The sequence below is a fragment of the Primulina eburnea genome, chromosome 5 (genome assembly GCF_022965805.1).
Source record: "Primulina eburnea isolate SZY01 chromosome 5, ASM2296580v1, whole genome shotgun sequence".
Lineage (NCBI taxonomy): Eukaryota > Viridiplantae > Streptophyta > Magnoliopsida > Lamiales > Gesneriaceae > Primulina > Primulina eburnea.
This window is the reverse complement of record NC_133105.1, coordinates 27,201,037-27,225,751: the sequence shown is the minus strand read 5'-3', so window position 1 is coordinate 27,225,751 and position 24,715 is coordinate 27,201,037.

The following is a 24,715-nucleotide window of genomic DNA, read 5'->3' as shown; positions in this document are numbered from 1 at the left end:
CCGAAATGGAATTGGGAGCATATCGCTATGGATTTTGTAACTCATTTACCTCGTTCGCCCAAGGGCTGTGATGCTATTTGGGTGATTATTGATCGGCTTTCGAAATCTGCACATTTTATTCCGTATGAACGGACTTATTCTTATAAGAGAATGGCCCGTTTATACATTGAGAATGTTGTGAGACTGGACGGGGTGCCAGTCTCAATTGTATCTGATCGTGATCCCAGGTTTGCTTCTAAATTCTGGGGTAGTTTTCAGGAAGCGATGGGTACGCGTTTGGCTATGAGTACTGCTTATCATCTTCAAACTGATGGTGTAGTAGCCCGAATTCCAAATTGGGTAATTAACGGAGTAATGGTGATTAAGAAGGTTTAAGGTGTAATTTTGACCGAGTCATGATCGGACGGACCGAAGATGGTTCGGAAGCACCGAAGAGTTCGTAAGGTCCGAAGTGAGTTCGGTGGATCCGATCATTAGGTGTCAAGAGTTGATCGACACGTGGGAGTTCGGAAGGTCCGAAGTGTAGGTTCGGTGGATCCGATCATAAGGTGTCAAGAGCAGCTGGACACGTGCATGATCGGACGGTCCGAAGTGTATGATCGGAGGATCCGATCATGAGCTGTCAAGAGCCAATGGACACGTAGCGTTCGGACGTTCCGAAGTGGTGTTCGGAGGATCCGAACATGGCCTATAAATAGTGGTCGGATTTCCTCATTTTGACTCGCCAATTCAGAGAATTCCATAGCATTTCAGTCGTTTCTGACAGGTTCTAGTCTTGTTCCGAGATTTGGGCACTAGCGGGGAGCTGCTGGTCTTGTAGCAGAGCTGTGCTCTAGTTGGGAGCTAGCGGCATCAGCGGGCTAGCGACGGACGAAGGTTTGGAATTTTATCAGTATTTATCTCAGGATTATCTAGTTAAGTCTGGTAGATAAGTTTAGTGATGGTTTTCACTTGATGAATAGGCTTGGATTAGACCTGTTGTCTGGTGGTTCCAGTGGATTAGGATTGCTGTGATAGAGGTACGAAAGTACTATCCGAGATATCCTGGTTGAGTATACATTCTTATATGTGTTGCATGATTATGTGGTGCATTGATATATGTCATATGATGCATGCTATTATGTCACGTTTATTACTGCACGTTGCATTTCATGTTGAGCCGTATCTCCTTCGAGATAGCCTTTGCTGTTGAGCTGTATCTCTTTCGAGATAAGCTATATCTTGGGGCCGCTCAGCCCTGTCTTGTGGACGCATGGACACCGAGAGTACACAGTGGCCGACGGGTCGGGAGGGCTTCGGTGGTCCGGGACATTTTAGGTCCACGTCTGTCTTGTAGTGGATGCAGTGACCCAGAGGTGTACCGCGCGGCACTATCCACTTGGCGCCTCTAGACTGAGCATTGTTGAGATCCTTTTGTGATTCCTGTTTCTTGACTACCCCGGTATCATGATCATAGCATGTGCATTTCATATAGGTCTGTATACTCATACTTTTGTACTGGGCGTTCTTATCGCTCACGTCCTCGGTTTTGTTTATTCTTGGACACCCCATTCCCTCGGGGCAGGCCTCAGGTTGGACAGCTCAGGAGGAGCAGGAGGAGGACGTGAGTATCTGGTTGGTTTAGTTTATCGGTATTGTTTTGATTCGATATGGTTGTATTGGATATTTTATTTTGAGTTATTCTAGACTTCGATTGGGTTGTATAATTATAGTTGTCGACTTTTTCCGCTGTTATCTCTGATTATTGTTAATTAGGTTGATTGCATGCTTAGTTCTTGACTAGTAGGTGATTCTGGAACGGGTCACTACATTTATGGTATCAGAGCATGCGTACGATTTTGGGATATAGATTTCTGTTTTGGGAATTCCGTTGACCAATTTACTAGTTTCCCTATTCTATGTTGTAGCAATGGCTGACCACTTTGGTGATGAGAGTAGTCAGGGAAGTGTAGGTCGTTGGGGTGACCAGGACGATCTGTTAAGCGTCATAAGTTACCGCATGTTTCTCTAGACGTCATTCTTTCTGTTTCTACTCCGATGGGTCATTCGGGGTTAGCTAAGCGTCTAGTGATGGGTTGTCCTTTAGATTTTGAGGGTAACGATGTTGTTATTTTCGTTTTGTTCATTCTCTTGCCTAGATTTCGAGGACGAAATCGTTTTAAGGGGGGGAGAATGTAGTAGCCCGAATTCCAAATTGGGTAATTAACGGAGTAATGGTGATTAAGAAGGTTTAAGGTGTAATTTTGACCGAGTCATGATCGGACGGACCGAAGATGGTTCGGAAGCACCGAAGAGTTCGTAAGGTCCGAAGTGAGTTCGGTGGATCCGATCATTAGGTGTCAAGAGTTGATCGACACGTGGGAGTTCGGAAGGTCCGAAGTGTAGGTTCGGTGGATCCGATCATAAGGTGTCAAGAGCAGCTGGACACGTGCATGTTCGGACGGTCCGAAGTGTATGATCGGAGGATCCGATCATGAGCTGTCAAGAGCCAATGGACACGTAGCGTTCGGACGTTCCGAAGTGGTGTTCGGAGGATCCGAACATGGCCTATAAATAGTGGTCGGATTTCCTCATTTTGACTCGCCAATTCAGAGAATTCCATAGCATTTCAGTCGTTTCTGACAGGTTCTAGTCTTGTTCCGAGATTTGGGCACTAGCGGGGAGCTGCTGGTCTTGTAGCAGAGCTGTGCTCTAGTTGGGAGCTAGCGGCATCAGCGGGCTAGCGACGGACGAAGGTTTGGAATTTTATCAGTATTTATCTCAGGATTATCTAGTTAAGTCTGGTAGATAAGTTTAGTGATGGTTTTCACTTGATGAATAGGCTTGGATTAGACCTGTTGTCTGGTGGTTCCAGTGGATTAGGATTGCTGTGATAGAGGTACGAAAGTACTATCCGAGATATCCTGGTTGAGTATACATTCTTATATGTGTTGCATGATTATGTGGTGCATTGATATATGTCATATGATGCATGCTATTATGTCACGTTTATTACTGCACGTTGCATTTCATGTTGAGCCGTATCTCCTTCGAGATAGCCTTTACTGTTGAGCTGTATCTCTTTCGAGATAAGCTATATCTTGGGGCCGCTCAGCCCTGTCTTGTGGACGCATGGACACCGAGAGTACACAGTGGCCGACGGGTCGGGAGGGCTTCGGTGGTCCGGGACATTTTAGGTCCACGTCTGTCTTGTAGTGGATGCAGTGACCCAGAGGTGTACCGCGCGGCACTATCCACTTGGCGCCTCTAGACTGAGCATTGTTGAGATCCTTTTGTGATTCCTGTTTCTTGACTACCCCGGTATCATGATCATAGCATGTGCATTTCATATAGGTCTGTATACTCATACTTTTGTACTGGGCGTTCTTATCGCTCACGTCCTCGGTTTTGTTTATTCTTGGACACCCCATTCCCTCGGGGCAGGCCTCAGGTTGGACAGCTCAGGAGGAGCAGGAGGAGGACGTGAGTATCTGGTTGGTTTAGTTTATCGGTATTGTTTTGATTCGATATGGTTGTATTGGATATTTTATTTTGAGTTATTCTAGACTTCGATTGGGTTGTATAATTATAGTTGTCGACTTTTTCCGCTGTTATCTCTGATTATTGTTAATTAGGTTAATTGCATGCTTAGTTCTTGACTAGTAGGTGATTCTGGAACGGGTCACTACATTTATGGTATCAGAGCATGCGTACGATTTTGGGATATAGATTTCTGTTTTGGGAATTCCGTTGACCAATTTACTAGTTTCCCTATTCTATGTTGTAGCAATGGCTGACCACTTTGGTGATGAGAGTAGTCAGGGAAGTGTAGGTCGTTGGGGTGACCAGGACGATCTGTTAAGCGTCATAAGTTACCGCATGTTTCTCTAGACGTCATTCTTTCTGTTTCTACTCCGATGGGTCATTCGGGGTTAGCTAAGCGTCTAGTGATGGGTTGTCCTTTAGATTTTGAGGGTAACGATGTTGTTATTTTCGTTTTGTTCATTCTCTTGCCTAGATTTCGAGGACGAAATCGTTTTAAGGGGGGGAGAATGTAGTAGCCCGAATTCCAAATTGGGTAATTAACGGAGTAATGGTGATTAAGAAGGTTTAAGGTGTAATTTTGACCGAGTCATGATCGGACGGACCGAAGATGGTTCGGAAGCACCGAAGAGTTCGTAAGGTCCGAAGTGAGTTCGGTGGATCCGATCATTAGGTGTCAAGAGTTGATCGACACGTGGGAGTTCGGAAGGTCCGAAGTGTAGGTTCGGTGGATCCGATCATGAGGTGTCAAGAGCAGCTGGACACGTGCATGTTCGGACGGTCCGAAGTGTATGATCGGAGGATCCGATCATGAGCTGTCAAGAGCCAATGGACACGTAGCGTTCGGACGTTCCGAAGTGGTGTTCGGAGGATCCGAACATGGCCTATAAATAGTGGTCGGATTTCCTCATTTTGACTCGCCAATTCAGAGAATTCCATAGCATTTCAGTCGTTTCTGACAGGTTCTAGTCTTGTTCCGAGATTTGGGCACTAGCGGGGAGCTGCTGGTCTTGTAGCAGAGCTGTGCTCTAGTTGGGAGCTAGCGGCATCAGCGGGCTAGCGACGGACGAAGGTTTGGAATTTTATCAGTATTTATCTCAGGATTATCTAGTTAAGTCTGGTAGATAAGTTTAGTGATGGTTTTCACTTGATGAATAGGCTTGGATTAGACCTGTTGTCTGGTGGTTCCAGTGGATTAGGATTGCTGTGATAGAGGTACGAAAGTACTATCCGAGATATCCTGGTTGAGTATACATTCTTATATGTGTTGCATGATTATGTGGTGCATTGATATATGTCATATGATGCATGCTATTATGTCACGTTTATTACTGCACGTTGCATTTCATGTTGAGCCGTATCCTCCTTCGAGATAGCCTTTACTGTTGAGCTGTATCTCTTTCGAGATAAGCTATATCTTGGGGCCGCTCAGCCCTGTCTTGTGGACGCATGGACACCGAGAGTACACAGTGGCCGACGGGTCGGGAGGGCTTCGGTGGTCCGGGACATTTTAGGTCCACGTCTGTCTTGTAGTGGATGCAGTGACCCAGAGGTTGTACCGCGCGGCACTATCCACTTGGCGCCTCTAGACTGAGCATTGTTGAGATCCTTTTGTGATTCCTGTTTCTTGACTACCCCGGTATCATGATCATAGCATGTGCATTTCATATAGGTCTGTATACTCATACTTTTGTACTGGGCGTTCTTATCGCTCACGTCCTCGGTTTTGTTTATTCTTGGACACCCCATTCCCTCGGGGCAGGCCTCAGGTTGGACAGCTCAGGAGGAGCAGGAGGAGGACGTGAGTATCTGGTTGGTTTAGTTTATCGGTATTGTTTTGATTCGATATGGTTGTATTGGATATTTTATTTTGAGTTATTCTAGACTTCGATTGGGTTGTATAATTATAGTTGTCGACTTTTTCCGCTGTTATCTCTGATTATTGTTAATTAGGTTAATTGCATGCTTAGTTCTTGACTAGTAGGTGATTCTGGAACGGGTCACTACATTTATGGTATCAGAGCATGCGTACGATTTTGGGATATAGATTTCTGTTTTGGGATTTCCGTTGACCAATTTACTAGTTTCCCTATTCTATGTTGTAGCAATGGCTGACCACTTTGGTGATGAGAGTAGTCAGGGAAGTGTAGGTCGTTGGGGTGACCAGGACGATCTGTTAAGCGTCATAAGTTACCGCATGTTTCTCTAGACGTCATTCTTTCTGTTTCTACTCCGATGGGTCATTCGGGGTTAGCTAAGCGTCTAGTGATGGGTTGTCCTTTAGATTTTGAGGGTAACGATGTTGTTATTTTCGTTTTGTTCATTCTCTTGCCTAGATTTCGAGGACGAAATCGTTTTAAGGGGGGGAGAATGTAGTAGCCCGAATTCCAAATTGGGTAATTAACGGAGTAATGGTGATTAAGAAGGTTTAAGGTGTAATTTTGACCGAGTCATGATCGGACGGACCGAAGATGGTTCGGAAGCACCGAAGAGTTCGTAAGGTCCGAAGTGAGTTCGGTGGATCCGATCATTAGGTGTCAAGAGTTGATCGACACGTGGGAGTTCGGAAGGTCCGAAGTGTAGGTTCGGTGGATCCGATCATAAGGTGTCAAGAGCAGCTGGACACGTGCATGATCGGACGGTCCGAAGTGTATGATCGGAGGATCCGATCATGAGCTGTCAAGAGCCAATGGACACGTAGCGTTCGGACGTTCCGAAGTGGTGTTCGGAGGATCCGAACATGGCCTATAAATAGTGGTCGGATTTCCTCATTTTGACTCGCCAATTCAGAGAATTCCATAGCATTTCAGTCGTTTCTGACAGGTTCTAGTCTTGTTCCGAGATTTGGGCACTAGCGGGGAGCTGCTGGTCTTGTAGCAGAGCTGTGCTCTAGTTGGGAGCTAGCGGCATCAGCGGGCTAGCGACGGACGAAGGTTTGGAATTTTATCAGTATTTATCTCAGGATTATCTAGTTAAGTCTGGTAGATAAGTTTAGTGATGGTTTTCACTTGATGAATAGGCTTGGATTAGACCTGTTGTCTGGTGGTTCCAGTGGATTAGGATTGCTGTGATAGAGGTACGAAAGTACTATCCGAGATATCCTGGTTGAGTATACATTCTTATATGTGTTGCATGATTATGTGGTGCATTGATATATGTCATATGATGCATGCTATTATGTCACGTTTATTACTGCACGTTGCATTTCATGTTGAGCCGTATCCTCCTTCGAGATAGCCTTTGCTGTTGAGCTGTATCTCTTTCGAGATAAGCTATATCTTGGGGCCGCTCAGCCCTGTCTTGTGGACGCATGGACACCGAGAGTACACAGTGGCCGACGGGTCGGGAGGGCTTCGGTGGTCCGGGACATTTTAGGTCCACGTCTGTCTTGTAGTGGATGCAGTGACCCAGAGGTGTACCGCGCGGCACTATCCACTTGGCGCCTCTAGACTGAGCATTGTTGAGATCCTTTTGTGATTCCTGTTTCTTGACTACCCCGGTATCATGATCATAGCATGTGCATTTCATATAGGTCTGTATACTCATACTTTTGTACTGGGCGTTCTTATCGCTCACGTCCTCGGTTTTGTTTATTCTTGGACACCCCATTCCCTCGGGGCAGGCCTCAGGTTGGACAGCTCAGGAGGAGCAGGAGGAGGACGTGAGTATCTGGTTGGTTTAGTTTATCGGTATTGTTTTGATTCGATATGGTTGTATTGGATATTTTATTTTGAGTTATCCTAGACTTCGATTGGGTTGTATAATTATAGTTGTCGACTTTTTCCGCTGTTATCTCTGATTATTGTTAATTAGGTTGATTGCATGCTTAGTTCTTGACTAGTAGGTGATTCTGGAACGGGTCACTACAGATGGCCAAACCGATCGTACGATTCAAACGTTAGAAGATATGTTGCGTGCTGTGGTGATGGACTTTAGAATGGGATGGCAAGATGCCTTACCATTGGTTGAATTTTCTTATAACAATAGCTTTCAGACGAGTATCGGTATGGCTCCGTTTGAAGCTCTATATGGGAGACGATGTAGATCACCGTTATTCTGGGATGAGATTGGTGAGAAACAATTGACTGGACCTGAAATGATACAGGAAATGAACGATAAGGTTCAGTTAATTCGGCAGCGGATGAAAGCTGCTCAGGATCGTCAAACGAGTTATGCGAATAAACGAAGACGACCCTTGGAATTCCAGAAAGGTGACAGAGTGTTTTTGAAGATATCTCCCTTTAGAGGCACTGTTCGATTCGGCATGTGAGGGAAGTTATCTCCTCGATATGTTGGTCCATACGAGATTCTGGATCGAGTTGGTGATCTTGCGTATCGATTGGCATTGCCACCAGCTCTATCTGCTATTCACGATGTGTTTCATGTTTCTATGTTGAGGAAATATGAACATGATCCATCACATGTACTTGCACCTGATGAGGTTGAGCTGGATCCTTCTCTTTCCTATGTTGAACAACCTGTTCGCATTATGGATCGAAAGGAAAAGATATTGAGAAATAAATCGATTCCTCTGGTACGAGTGCAATGGACACGACATGGTGTTGAAGAATCGACGTGGGAATTGGAGAGCAAGATGCGAGATTCGTATCCACATTTGTTTGATTCTATGACATCTGTTCCATTGTATTCGATGTATTCTTATCCTTATTCTGATTTTAGTTTTGATATGTACTATAACTGGTGACATATATATGTTTGCCAATGTTATGTATATAGAGATGTTTGAGATTTCGAGGACGAAATCTTTTAAGTGGGGGAGAAATGTAAGGACCGTGTATCGTATTATCGTAAATCTCATATGATTATCGATAATTAATGAACTTGTCATGTGATTATACATTTGATGTATATTATGACAATGAAATTGGAAAATGAATATTGAATACGAATTGATGTTGTACGAATTGATTTGAGAGGCCGGACGCCAATTTAGTACAAACTTAAAATTTGTACGGAACATGGCGCCCGGGCGGTAGAAAATGACCGCCCGAGCGCCAGGGAATGAAAACTTGATATTCGGGCAGAACACCTCGCGCCCGAGCGGTAATTTTTGACCGCTCGAGCGCGGTGTAAGTTGAAACCGGGGGCAGAATGTCTCGCGCTCGGGCGCGAGAATTCTACCGCCCGAGCGCGGTAGCGGTGAGGTGATAAGAACAATTCTTTCCTCCGTTTCTTTCATTTCATTTCAGAGGCTTTGAGGGAAACACGAGAGATTTTCATTTTCTATCGTTCAAATCGACTTCGAGACGCAGTCTAAACGCGAAACAAATTATATATTTGTTATCTGCGCGTTGAGGGCTTCTGACTGAGGTAATTTTCTTCCAGTTCCATCAGCTTTAAATATCAAGGTGCTGGAATATTATGTATTTGAAGTTGAATTTCTGATATGTAGTAGAATATCCGACAATAAACTCGTATTCGAAGTCGGAATTGAATTATGATATGATTATGATTTGATATGAATTTTTGAAGTTTCAAATGATATTTGAAACTCATATTAATGATTTTGGAGTATGTTATTGATTGAAATGAGTATGTAATTGATGTAGATAAAGTGTATCTTCCAGCTACATCAATTGGAACGAAGAATTGAGGTATGTTGCGACCGGGTAACATACGACATGTATCTGTATTATATGATATATGATTGGATTGATTTGATTGGATTGGATTGGAATACGTGTCTATGTGCCTATTTGATGATTTGATGTGGCATACATGACATTGAGATTGGAGTATCGATGTATAAAATAAATGTTTTGTTAACACACATCATTTTATGCATACATCGATACATGACATGCACGTTGAGCTATGATCCTTGGATACCCTGATATGATTTGATTGGATTCCGGGGTTTGTGAACACAATCGCTATGCCGGTATTATATGACTCGTAAAGCATAGACAATTGTGGCCCCATATGATTGGATATGAGATGTGGGATTGACGACACTTCATCGACGTTGTCATATGTGTATTCCCATATCGGCCGGTGTGCCAGCTCGAGCATTGATTTGATTTGATAGCGATTCGATTGATTCTGACATGTGCTCAGTTGATGGGCATTTGACCTGATACCTCCACGACATACATGCATTGCATACCATATATCATTGTTTAGATATCTGTGGTATATATGATTGGTTGTTCCATACGGAGCTTTGCTCACCCCCAAGGGGGGCTGTTGTTGTCTTTGTGTGTGGACAATGGCAGGTACTCCAGGATATCAGGAGACCAGAGAGGGTACTTCTGGAGGGAGCCACAGCTTGGGCTGAGGTTTATATTTATGTCTTGTTCCCAGTATATATGTATATGTATCTATATACCGGGGCATGTCCCGAGGATATGAGATGTTTGTATGTGATTGGTTTTGATTTCGTGTGGGCGTGTTTTATGATTTGAATTTAGATACTATTTTTAGTATTTAAATTATAGAAGAGATATTTTGGGCTCGTCGTAAAGAAATTTTAAACCCGTTTTCCGCTGTGATTACTTAATCCTAATCAAATTGTGTTATAATAACGATTAGGAGCTAAGGGCCCCCACATGCTAATCCAAGTATAATTGGTTATGACGATGCTGGATACTTATCTGATCCACACAAGGCACGTTCCCAAACTGGATATGTATTTACTAGTGGAGGCACTGCAATTTCTTGGCGTTCACAGAAACAAACGCTCGTAACAACTTCATCAAATCATGCCGAGATTCTTGCACTACATGAAGCAAGTCGTGAATGTGTGTGGTTAAAATCAATGACCCAACATATCCAAATCTCATGCGGATTATCATTCGATGAGAAGCCTGTGATACTATATGAAGATAATGCTGCATGTGTTGCTCAAATGAAAGAAGGATACATAAAAAGCGACAAAACTAAACATATTCCTCCTAAGTTCTTCGCATTCACCAAGGAGCTTGAGAAGAATAAATTTATTGATGTTCGTCACATTCAATCAAGTGAAAACTCATCAGATCTCTTCACAAAGACACTTTCTACGACAATATTCAGAAAGCACATATATAGTATTGGGATGCGCAATCTACGAAATTTGTGAAGAATTGTTCATGTCAACATCAGGGGGAGTTTACGTGACCGCACTCTTTTTCCCTTACTATGGTTTTTATCCCAATGGGTTTTTCCTAGTAAGGTTTTTAACGAGGCAGTATAAAAACACATAATGAAGACATCATCGTATCATGATCATCATCACAAGGGGGAGTGTTGAAAAATAATATTTAAAATGTGTGTATTGAATATTTGAATGTTGAAATAAGAGTTGTAAATATTGAAAATTAGTGTGTGATGATGTAGGTGATGATGAATTTATTTTTGAATTATTTGTAAAGATTTTCTATAAATAGATCTCTCATTTGTGAAGAAAAACATAATTGAGTAGAGAGAAAAATATTATAAAGTGTGTAGTTTGGTAAATTTTGAGAGTTTGAGATTTTTACTTTTTACCATAAATTTTTACTTTTTCACAACAGTATATAAACTAATTTTACGAATTTTTTGTACTTTTTATTATCAGATCAAATATAGTTGGAATGTCTTCGTATATTCGTGATTTTCGTTGTCCGATCAAATGTAGTTGGAATGCCTTTGTTTGCATTTGTAGATAGATTCGAAGTAAGACGAGCTTATGTTTAAACAAATGACTTGGCTCTATGAAGGATATTTGGGTGAATGACTTTGATCAAACTTTATTTTTGAAAAATATCGATCTTCAAGTGTATTTGAGTATTTTCAAATATATATGAGAATGTCATTTTTTTTAAATGTTTGATCAAAGTTATTTTGTTAATTACCCTAGCTGTAAATATTATATAAGATGTTTTTCGCGACTTTGAATTCTTACATGGATATTGGATTCATAGTAAAAATATAAACTTTGATTTTCTCAAATAAATATAGGCTTATTTTTTGCATATATATGAAAAAAATCATTGAAAAACAAAGTTTATAAACAATTTTTTTATTTTATTTTCATACAAAAATGATTGTGTGTATACAGGAATATGTTAATTAAACTATATATTTTGAACAATACAAAAAAAACTTATAACGTATATATTTGAAACTGAGAGCATATTTATCTTGAATCAATTGATATGCAATCGACTCTGAGTCGGGTTTCTATATAAAGCCAACGAAGCCTATTGAGTGAAATCGATTTTACATTTGCCATTTTTTAAATGACATCATCTCCTTGATTAAATGTTATTTTTGTTAACATATATTATCTTCATCCCAATTATATAAGCTAAATGATAAAGATAAAAAATTGTATATTAATTAAATGTTTTATAATATAAATATATAGTTTTTGTTTTATTAAATGTTTAAATATTATATGTTTTATAATAAATTGTATAAAATATAAGTAGTTGTGTAATTATAAGTTTTTACTATTTTTACAGGTTCGATAAAACAAGAATAACCTTGGCGTTGCAAATGGGATTAAGATGATTCTTGGACCTGTAGAAAATTGATAATAATATCTACAATATTGTTGACAAGCATGAGATAAAATTCCTCTCACAATTGAGATCAAATTAAGCAACAAATAAAGTTACCGAAGGAGTGGCAGTTTTACCATGCTCTAGTATTTTGACCATATCTCTCAAAGTACTTGGTCAAATAGTTTGAAAAAAATACCACAACTAGACAACTCAATTATCCACATGTTTCTTTTTATGTGAAGAAGCAAATTCGGAGAAGAAGATTTTCAAAAGTGATGTGTAATATAATATTAATTTCTTAAAACACGAATGAAGACTTATGTGTAAAAAATAATATTTTATTTGTGATTGTCTCCCCAAATTTGGCTATAAATAGGGGTGCATTGTAATGTATTGAGATATCCCTCATTCTATGAACAAACCTTTGAGTTCATAATATTTCTCTCTATATTTTTCTTTTATTTCTTCATTTAAATATAATTAGCATGTTAATTTCATATTCAAAGTTTTACACTTTGAATAATGAATAGCTAACTTCCTAAAGTTGAGATGATAAGGTGAAGCTCTTGGTATGATAATAAGGTTATTAAAAGGTAAGAATCTATGTTTTATATTATTTAATCATTATTTATTGTTTATGTTATATTTATGTCTTTAAGCATTTTTATACCCTACTTATAAGTGGGAGTTTTGATTTATTGTTGCTATATGTTACTAGGGATGGCAACTTTCCCCATGGGTTTGGGGCCCCGCGGGGAAAACCCGAAACGGGGATGGGGATCCCCGATTTTTTCGGTTTTGGGTTCGGGGATGGGGATTTTTTTAAATCCCCGATGTATTTCGGGGCGGGTATGAGATTACTATCCCCATCCCCGAAATCCCCGAACCCGTCCCGAAAATAATATCAATAATAAAATAATAATATTATTAACATTAATAATATAATAATAATATTATTTTTTAAAATATTAATAATCTTATTATTATTAATATTGATATTGATATTAATATTAATATTATCTCTAATAATAATAGATAATAATAACTTTTGGTTTGAGAAAATCTCCGAATTCGTCATCGTCTTACCATATTAATATTTTTGAAACGGGGATGGGGACGGGGATGGGAAGTTGATCCCCGAAGTTTCGGGTTTGGGGATTCCCCGAACCCGAAAAAGCGGGGATAGGGGCGGGGATGGGGGTGGGGATGGAATTCGGGGATGGGGATGGTAATGGCAAACTCGCCCCCGCCCCGGCCCATTGCCATCCCTATATGTTACACTAAATTCTTGAAACCATTTAAATGTTAGTTTGGTTTTACCAACCATTTAGCTTGGATTCTTTGATTTATTATATATGAATATATCATAGTATTAATTTATTGGTACCATTTAAATGTTTGTTTGGTTTTACCAACCATTTAAAGTGGGAACCTTGATTTAGTGTTTACAAATATATATAGCACAATAAATACTTGACCACATTTATAAGTTTTGGTATATATTATATACTTATATGTTAATAATTTATAACATATTATAAATATGATTATTTAATATATTGGAACCATTTTATTAAGTGGATTTCAATATTGTTCGTTAATGTTAACTTTATTAAAATACCAAGAGTGGATCCTTTAATCTTAACTACTTAAATTAAAATTCGAACAATTAAAATTTACCCATTAAAGATTCAAACAATTAAAATTAAAAAGAAACAAAAACAAAAACAAAAACAAAAAGACATTGTAGTGGACTTGTAATTACCTTAGCTTCCATGTGGATACGATATTCGGACTCACCGAATTATACTACTTGTGTGGACAACCTGCTCTTGGGAGTGCAACAATCAAAGTCGCGACAAGTTTTTGGCGCCGTTGCCGGAAAGTATAATTTAATTTCAAGTCTATTTAATTTTGTTTATAGTTTTTTTTATTTGAATTTTTATTGCTTTTGTGTGATTTTATTCTTTTGCATTTGCATTTGCATGAGCATTTGGTCACATACACTTAATGGTCGACTCATTCGAAATAACCCTTTATTTTTACAAAATATGGCGGAAGAACCCATCCAAGAAAATCAAGATGAAATTCAATCCCAACATGATCATGATAGACGAAGAAAATTTAGAGATCACATGAATCCTACACGTACTAGTGCACCTTCATGTCTAGTTTTTCCCCCTGATGCATCTCATTTCAATTTTAAGCCTGGTATTATCCAACTTTTACCCAATTTTCATGGCTTAGATTCTGAAAATCCATACATGCATTTACGAGAGTTTGAATAAGTGTGTAACACATATAATGATCTAAATTGTAGCATGAACACCATTCGACTTAAGCTTTTTCCTTTTTCTTTAAAAGATAAAGCTTAAACTTGGCTACAAAATCTTAGATCGGGATCCATTCGAACTTGGGATGAATTGCAACAACAATTTTTGAAAAAGTTTTTTCCATCTCATAGAACAAATTCTTTCAAAAGGCAAATCATCACTTTCACTCAAAAACAAGGAGAAACTTTTTATCAGTGTTGGGATAGATACAAAGAATTGCTTAATCTTTGCCCACATCATGGTTTTGAAATTTGGAGAGTTGTTTCTCAATTTTATGAAGGCTTAACACCTAAAGATAGGCAAATGGTTGAATTTATGTGTAATGGAACATTTGAAGATAAAGATCCAAACGAGGCAATTGAGTATCTCGATTCATTAGCTGAAAATGCTCAAAATTGGGACACTATAGGTACAATCGAACCATCAAACAAGATTCAATCTCCTACATCTGGTGGAGGTATGTACACTCTCAAAGATGAACATGATCTTCAAGCTAGATTTATCTCTTTGGCAAGAAAAGTTGAGGCACTTGAATTGAAAAAGAATGGTCAATTAAAATCTGTTCAAGAAATTGCGTGTCACATCTGTGATACAAGTGACCATTTTACAAAAGATTGTCCCACTTTACCCTCTTTTAAAGAATGTCTCCATGAACAAGCCAATGTTTTGAACAATTTCAAAAGGCCAAATTTTGAACCATTTTCTCAAAATTACAATCCAGGTTGGCGAAATCATCCAAATTTTAGTTGGAGGAATGATAATGCTACACAATTACCGCAACCACATTTTCAAAATCAACAAAATTTTCAAAATTATGCACCTTATGTTCCTCCACCTAAAAGAAATTTGGAAGATACATTGAATTCTTTCATTGCAAAGCAAGAGCCTATCAATACTCAAACTGCTCAAACCATGACAGATTTGAAAGATACTCTTGCTAAATTTGCATTTGCACTTAATGTTCATGAAAATGGTAAATTTCCTTCACAACCTCTGCCTAATCCCAAGGATCATCATTCACAAACTGGAACTTCTGGAACTCAACCGATGGATCAGGTAAAATCTGTTATTACTCTTCGAAGTGGTAATGTTGTGGAAAAATCCATTCTTGAACCTTGTGAAGATGATGATAAATCAACTCCAAAGGGTAAGGAAGTGGAACCCATAACTTGCGAAAAGGAGGTTCAACAGACAGTGTCACCACCATTCCCTCATGCATTGAAAAATACAAAAAAATCAAATTTGAATTCTGATATATATGATATTTTTAAACAAGTAAAAGTTAATATTCCTTTATTAGATGCAATAAAACAGGTACCATCATATGCTAAATTTTTGAAAGACTTGTGCACTGTGAAAAGAAAATTGAATGTGAAAAAGAAAGCATTTTTAGCCGAACAAGTAAGTGCAATCATTCAAAATAATAATGCTTTGAAATACAAAGACTCTGGTTGTCCTACTATTTCTTGTATTCTTGGAGAACGAAATATTAAAAAAGCCTTGCTTGACCTTGGAGCTAGTGTGAATTTACTTCCATATTCAGTTTATCAAGAACTCAATCTAGGCGAGTTAAAACCTACTTCGGTAACACTTTTACTTGCCGATAGATCTGTTAAGGTGCCAAGAGGTATGGTAGAAGACGTATTGGTCCAAGTTGATAACTTTGTATATCCTGTCGATTTCATAGTTTTAGATACACAACCTATCGAAGCTTGTAATGCAATTCCTGTAATTCTGAGTCGTCCATTTTTAGCAACTTCTAATGATCTTATAAATTGCAGGAATGGAATAATGAAGTTGTCATTTGGTAACATGACCTTGGAGCTTAATGTTTTTAATCTTTGTAAGCAACCACATGACAAAGGAGATGAAAGTGAAGATGAAAATCTTATTGAAACTCTTTTGGAAGAAAACATTCAAGAAGGGAGTACTCGTGATCAATTAGATATTTGTTCAATTGAAACTGTTAAAGAAAATATTGAAATGGATCTTGACGATTTTTACAGGTATCATTCGTTACCAGGATCAGAAAAAGAATTTGAGGCGAAATATGAGAACAAAGACAAACCACCCATATTGGAGTTAAAACCCTTGCCAGAAGAATTGAAGTATGCATTTCTTGGAGAAGATGAAATATATCCGGTGGTAATTTCTTCCAAACTATCAAGTAATCAAGAAGGTAAATTAGTTGATATGCTTAAAAGACATAAAAATGCAATTGGTTGGACACTAAAAGATCTTAAGGGCATTAATCCACTAATTTGCACACACAAAATTCATTTAGAAGAAAATGCTAAAACATCTCAACAACCACAAAGGAGATTAAATCCACACATTAAAGATGTTGTGAAAATTGAAGTTCTCAAACTACTTGATGTTGGGATTATCTACCCTATTTCTGATAGTAAGTGGGTAAGCCCAACACAAGTAGTTCCAAAAAAATCTGGCATCACAATGATAAAAAATGAAAAAGGTGAATTGTTAAAAAGTCGAGTCCCATGTAGTTGGCGGATGTGTATTGATTATAGAAAATTAAATGACGCCACTAGAAAAGATCATTTTCCATTACCATTTTTGGATCAAATTTTAGAAAGAGTAGCAGGTCATCCATACTACTGTTTTCTTGATGGATATTCAGGCTATTATCAAATTCCCATTGCACTTGAAGATCAAGAAAAAACTACATTCACATGTCCTCTTGGAACATTTGCATTCAGAAGGATGTCATTTGGTTTATGCAATGCCCCAGCAACATTTCAAAGATGTATGTTAAGCATTTTTTGCGACATGGTTGAAAATTGTTTGGAGATTTTCATGGATGATTTAACTGTTTTTGAGAATACATTTGATAATTGTCTTGAAAATTTGGAAAAAGTTTTAAAAAGATGCGAGGAAAAAGGTCTTATTTTAAATTGGGAAAAATGTCATTACATGATTACTTCTGGATTGTTTTGGGACATGTCGTGTCATCTCATGGAATTGAAGTTGATAAAGCAAAAGTTGATGTCATTGCCAATTTACCCCTTCCAAAAACCATTAAAGAAATTCGCTCATTTTTGGGACATGCTGGATTTTATAGGAGGTTTATAAAGGACTTTAGTTTAATCTCTAAACCCATTTGTAACCTCTTGACAAAAGACAGTGCATTTGAGTGGACTCAAGAATGTCAAAATGCTTTTGATAAAATCATTCGACATTTAACATCAGCTCCTATCATTCAACCTCCTGATTGGTCTTTACCATTTGAAATCATGTGCGATACGAGTGATTATGCAGTCGGTGCAATACTGGGTCAAAGAAGAAACGGTAAGCCTTATGTGATATATTATGCAAGTAGAACTTTAAACAATGCTCAAATGAATTACTCCACAACTGAAAAAGAACTACTTGCTGTAATATTTGCATTAGATAAATTTCGTTCTTATTTGATTGGATCAACTACTATTGTGTTTACTGATCATTCTGCTATAAGATATTTGTTGACCAAACATGATGCAAAGCCACGACTGATACGATGGATTTTGTTGCTCCAAGAATTTGACATTGTGATCAAAGATAAAAAAGGAACCGAGAATGTCGTAGCCGATCATATATCAAGACTAGTAACAGGATCATCTTTTGAAATGACACCAATTAACGATAATTTTCCCGATGAACATCTATTTTCAATTACTACTACACCTTGGTTTGCTAACATAGTAAATTTTCTTGTGACAGGAAAAATGCCACCGCAATGGAGTTCCCAAGATAAAAGAAAATTTTTGAATGAGGTAAAAAACTTTTATTGGGATGATCCGTATCTGTTCAAGTATTGTTCAGATCAAATTTTTCGACGTTGCATACCCGACAATGAGGTAAGTAGTGTCATTAAATTTTGTCATTCAGAAGCATGCAGAGGACATTTTTCTTCAAAGAAAACGGCTGCAAAAATCTTGCAGTGTGGATTTTATTGGCCCACTTTGTTTAAAGACACCTACGAAATCTGCAAAATCTGTGAAAATTGTAAAATTGGGTGTGATTCAAAAAGAAACATGATACCTTTGAATCCTATCATTGAAATTGAAATATTTGACTGTTGGGGAATTGATTTTATGGGACCTTTTCCACCGTCGTTTGGATACTTATATATTTTAGTTGCAGTTGATTATGTTTCCAAATGGATAGAGACAATTCCATGTCGAACAAATGATCATAAAATCGTCATCAAATTTTTAAAAGAAAATATTTTTAGTAGATTTGGAATTCCTCGAGCCATGATAAGTGATGGGGGAACTCACTTTGTTAATAAACCATTTGCTTCATTAATGAAAAAATATGGTATTACTCATAAAGTAACTACTCCTTATCATCCTCAAACAAATGGACAAGTTGAATTAGCTAATAGGGAGATAAAGCAAATTTTGGAAAAAAATGTTAACTCAAATAGAAAAGATTGGTCTCTGGGACTTAATGATGCACTTTGGGCATATCGAACAGCTTTTAAAACATCATTGAATATGTCTCCCTATAGGTTGGTTTATGGAAAACATTGTCATTTGCCTGTGGAATTGGAACGTAAAGCTTATTGGGCGATCAAAACTTTAAATTCAAGCATGGATGATGCCAAAAAATTGCGTAAATTGCAACTTAATGAACTTGATGAACTCAGAAATGACGCGTATGAGAATTCAAGGATTTATAAAGCAAAAATCAAATCATTTCATGATAAAACAATTGTTAGAAAATCTTTTGAGATTGGTAGAAAAGGTTTGCTTTATAATTCTCGACTTCACATATTTCCAGGAAAATTACGATCAAGATGGATAGGCTCATATTTTGTAAAGCATGTGTATCATTATGGAGCTGTGGATATTGAAAATCCTAAAAATGATGATGTTTTTAAAGTAAATGGACAAAGGCTTAAACCATTTTTAGAAAATGAAATCTTTCAAGAAGAGTTTATTTCCCTTTCTGATCCTTGATTTTTATTTTTTATTTTTTGGTGTTGCATTTAAGTTTGTTTGTTTTTATTTCAGGTTTTCTTAATCTTTTTATTTTCCAGGTTAAATGGCGGATAACGGTATTCCGTGACTCTCATAGTCGGTTAAATCAGTTTCCCACAATTGCTGATACGAAAATAAAAAAAAATCATTTCTTTTCTTTTCAAAATGGATGAAATTCTCTCAAAAATTTGTAAATATTTTCCCTCTGTTTCTGAAAATGTTCTAAGAAAAATTTATGCAGGAAGGTGTGAAAGATTGAGATTGCTAATGCAAAAAGGAATTCCAGAAGATATCCGTCTTGTAATAGAAGCTAAGGTCTGATTAGGAGGAGAAGTTCCACAATCATTGCTCATTCGGTATTTGCCTGGATTAGGAAAAAGCACTTATGCGAAAAAACTAAGGGCCAAAAGTTTAGGGGTTTGTCATAAGTGTGCAAAATGGACTTGTGACAAACGATGCAGATCTTTGGGATGTGTTTCCAATAACAGAGAAGATAAAATTGGTTTCATTAAGAATGGGCTGAGTAAGGAGTCTGTAGATAACATCTTATTGACTCTTGAGACGCATTCTAGTGGACATGTGCATATTGAACTTCTCCGTTTATGGAAACAATTCCAAGATGAGCGTCATAGTCTTGGGAATCCGACTAAAAAAGACCCTGTTTGCCAATTTATAAGAAAATTGGATGGGAAGCATATCCTCGACTCATAGAAGGCGTTGAAGCCGTTTCTGGACGTAAAACCAGAGGAAAATTGTGAGCCACAATCACACTACTATTTATATGCATGTGTGTCATTATTGTTTTTACTATTTATTCTGTTTACAGCTGTGACTTATATTTTTGTCATGATAACATATTACCCATATAAAATCTCTCATCTTTCTCTCTATTTTCGCATAAAAAAAAAGTAAAAACATGGCTGGATCCTCTGCACAAACATTGAAAAATATTTGTGTATTTTGTGGGGTCGAGTCCTGGAAACAATGAAGTGTTTGTAGAAGCAGCGAATAATCTTGGAAAGATATTGGCTCAGAGAAAAATTCACTTGGTATATGAGGGAGGTAATATTGGGTTAATGGGATCTGTTTCAACATCTACTCATCTTGGAGGTAGTCAGGTTTTGGGTATTATTCCTACAGCTTTAGCTGAAGGAAATATTACAGGTGTTACGATTGGGGAGGAATTAAAAGTTTCTTCTATATATGAAAGAATCACTCAAATGATTGAAAATTCTGATACTTTTATCGCACTACCAGGTGGTTTTGGTACATTAGAAGAAATTTTTCACACTGTTTCTTGGGCACAACTTAATATCCATAATAAACCTGTGAGTTTGTTGAATATCAATAATTATTATGACAGTTTGTTGACATTTCTTGATAAAGCTGTGGAACAGAATTTATTTCAGAAAATTCACGACGGATGCTCATCTGTGCTTCGACTGCCGACCAATTAATTGATGATTTGGAAGCTTTTGTTCATAAGTCTAATTCGATGATAACAAAGATCAATTGGTCGCAATCAAGCAGTAAGAAAAGAAAGTTGGATCATTGATTCAAAAGTCGTGGATTTGTTTGCGTTTGTTTCAGTTTGTTATCTTCAATAAAATTCCAGGTGATATCTCTTTCATTATGTACTCTTTATTAATAGCTATTTTGACATTAGGGACAATGTCATATTCTGATTGGGGGGAGAACAAATAAAAAAAAGAACAAATTTAAAAAAAATATTATTTTAAAATAAAACCATGTTTATTGTTTGTATCTTAGTAATTTTTGCAAAAAATGTCATACATTACATATTTGAAAGATTTAAATTAGAACATGCATTAATCTATTTAAGAATGTTTAAATTTCTATTTGAAAAAAGGTCAATTTTAATATTCTGATCAATATAAAAATATGATTTATGAAATCTTTTTGAGTGATTAACCATTGTGATAAAATCAGGTATTAAAGTATATGGCCCAAGATATACCGTATATGAGTGCCTAAAATTTTAAACTCACACATATTTTGTGAGTGAGTGGAGAGGACTGAGAAAACAGCTTTCGAGCCTTTATTGATCATGAGAGAGACTATCTATTGTTTAGATCTTGAGTTCTTATTTTGAAAAAAAAAATTGATATTTCCTGAAAAAAAAGGAGAAAACTACAAAAAGAAAGATATTGAAGATCTATGTAATTTTTAAATTATATGCTACGACCCATATATCTCTCATAAAAAATAAAAAAAATAAAAAAAATAAAGAAATAGAGAAATTTATTGTACAAATTAAATAAATATGTGGTCAAGAAGCATAAACTTAATCTGATTCAATGATGTTATGAAAAAAAAATATCAGGAAAAAATATATAATAAGAACAACTATATTTTGAATCAATGGATTTTCTATCTTTTGATTAGTTTGGCTTGTTTGTCTGTCTGCATTCTGTAAACCATTTTCCTGAGCATTTATCTGTATTCCAACTCCATGAAGAAATCGTTGCCATAAATTGAAACATTTATTAACCTGTGATGATATGGAGTTGAGACTCTTACTAAGAATTTCTGAAGGCTGTGTACATTTAACTACCTGAAATAAGCTTTGAATTGATCATCTCAAATTATTTCATAAATTATAATTATGATGATCTTGATATAACTTTGACAGTTTTCAAATTTAATTTAAACACTTAGATAGTTTTGATTACATTTCTATTTATATTAATCAATATGTTTTGTATTACTATTAACGCTTAAATTGCTAGGGACTAGCAATAAGCTGGTTGGGGAGTGTGATAAAGATAAAAAATTATATATTAATTAAATGTTTTATAATATAAATATATAGTTTTTGTTTTATTAAATGTTTAAATATTATATGTTTTATAATAAATTGTATAAAATATAAGTTGTTGTGTAATTATAAGTTTTTAATATTTTTACAGGTTCAATAAAACAAGAATAACCTTGGCGTTGCAAATGGGATTAAGATGATTCTTGGACCAATAGAAAGTTGATAATAATATCTACAATATTGTTGACAAGCATGAGATAAAAATCTTCTCACAATTGGGATCAAATTAAGCAACAAATAAAGTTACCGAAGGAGTGGCAGTTTTACCATGCTCTAGTATTTTGACCATATCTCTCAAATTACTTGGTCAAATGGTTTGAAAAAATACCACAACTAGACAACTCAATTATCCACATGTTTTTTTTATGTGAAGAAGCAAATTCGGAGAAGAAGATTTTCAAAAGTGATGTGTAATATAATATTAATTTCTTGGAACACCAATGAAGACTTATGTGTAAAAAATAATATTTTATTTGTGGTTGTCTCCCCAAATTTGGCTATAAATAGGGGTGCATTGTAATGTATTGAGATATCCATCATTCTATGAACAAACCTTTGAGTTCATAATATTTCTCTCTATATTTTTCTTTTATTTCTTCATTTAAATATAATTAGCATGTTAATTTCATATTCAAAGTTTTACACTTTGAATAATGAATAGTTAACTTCCTAAAGTTGAGATGATAAGGTGAAGCTCTTGGTATGATAATAAGGTTATTAAAAGGTAAGAATCTATGTTTTATATTATTTAATCATTATTTATTGTTTATGTTATATTTATGTCTTTAAGCATTTTTATACCCTACTTATAAGTGGGAGTTTTGATTTATTGTTGCTATATGTTACACTAAATTCTTGGAACCATTTAAATGTTAGTTTGGTATTACCAACCATTTAAAGTGGATGCCTTGATTTATTATATATAAATATATTATAATATTAAATTCTTGGAACCATTTAAATGTTAGTTTGGTTTTACCAACCATTTAACTTGGATTCCTTGATTTATTATATATGAATATATCATAGTATTAATTTATTGGTACCATTTAAATGTTTGTTTGGTTTTACCAACCATTTAAAGTGGGAACCTTGATTTAGCGTTTACAAATATATATAGCACAATAAATACTTGACCACATTTATAAGTTTTGGTATATATTATATACTTATATGTTAATAATTTATAACATAATATAAATATGATTATTTAATATATTGGAACCATTTTATTAAGTGGATTTCAATATTGTTCATTAATGTTAACTTTATTAAAATACCAAGAGTGAATCCTTTAATCTCAACAACTTAAATTAAAATTCGAACAATTAAAATTTACCCATAAAAATTCAAACAATTAAAAATAAAAAGAAACAAAAACAAAACAAAAAGACATTGTAGTGGACTTGTAATTACCTTAGCTTCCATGTGGATACGATATTCGGACTCACCGAATTATACTACTTGTGTGGACAACCTGATCTTGGGAGTGCAACAATCAAAGTCGCGACACTAAAGTATTCATAAGTAAGTTCGGTTTTAATGTGTCCAATTTCGGTTCGATTTTTCGGTTTATGAAAATATAATCCGGAATTCGAATCATTTTAATTTGGTTCAGTTCAGTTTTGTAACATAATGGACCGATTTTACGGATCGATTTTGATGATACCAAAATTTTACCTTGGGTTCGGTCTGGAGAGCTGATATTCAAATCTTCACGGCTGAATGGGTTGGGTCGGATTTCTAGGTTCTGCACAGACAGAAACAGGGTTAGGGCGCTGGAGAGTTTTCTATCGTGACCCATTCGATGCTTAAGTCAGTCCGGGGAGCAAAATGAAGAATGTAATATAGTGCTAAGTGAGTAAGAGAATGCGAATGTGAAAAACCATTGTACATACCTGATATTTATAGGGGGATTAGTCACTTTGCTGGATTAGGATTCTTGCTCAAATAGAGTCCTACCTGAGATAAGAGACTTCAAACACTAGGACTATATCCCAACGACGGCTAGGACTCGAACCATATCTAGATCGGATTTACCCGAATCTCGGGTTCATCGGGACTCTTATCTATTGCTGAGAATATCTTCATATCTTTAAGTTACCTTAGGGCCCAGGATTCCAGACCCTTTGGTAGGCTTGGATATCTGAGCACCTTGGTGGGCTCAGATTTTTACAGGGATAGGGGGTTGTGGCTTGGATTCTTGGTAGGACTAGGTTCCATTTTGATGTGTCTTGGATCCGCCCCGGTGTATCAATTTCAGGGGGGTCAATAGTACCCCCAGTCTAAATGAAGTATGAAATTTATCCTTAAGAAAATCGATCAGTGTGAAGCTGTGGGGACCCGGACGCTAATCCAGTTCTTAATCGTTATTGGGACTAATTAATCAAGTATAATAAACAGGGTCTAAATTTTTTTTTTAAAATGCAAAGCGGAAACGTAATGTAATTAAATTCAAATTATATATTAAACATAACATACAATTATTGTATAATCTACAATAATCCGGCTAGGTTCAACTACAAGTCAGTGCTGAATCCTAAGTTGCTT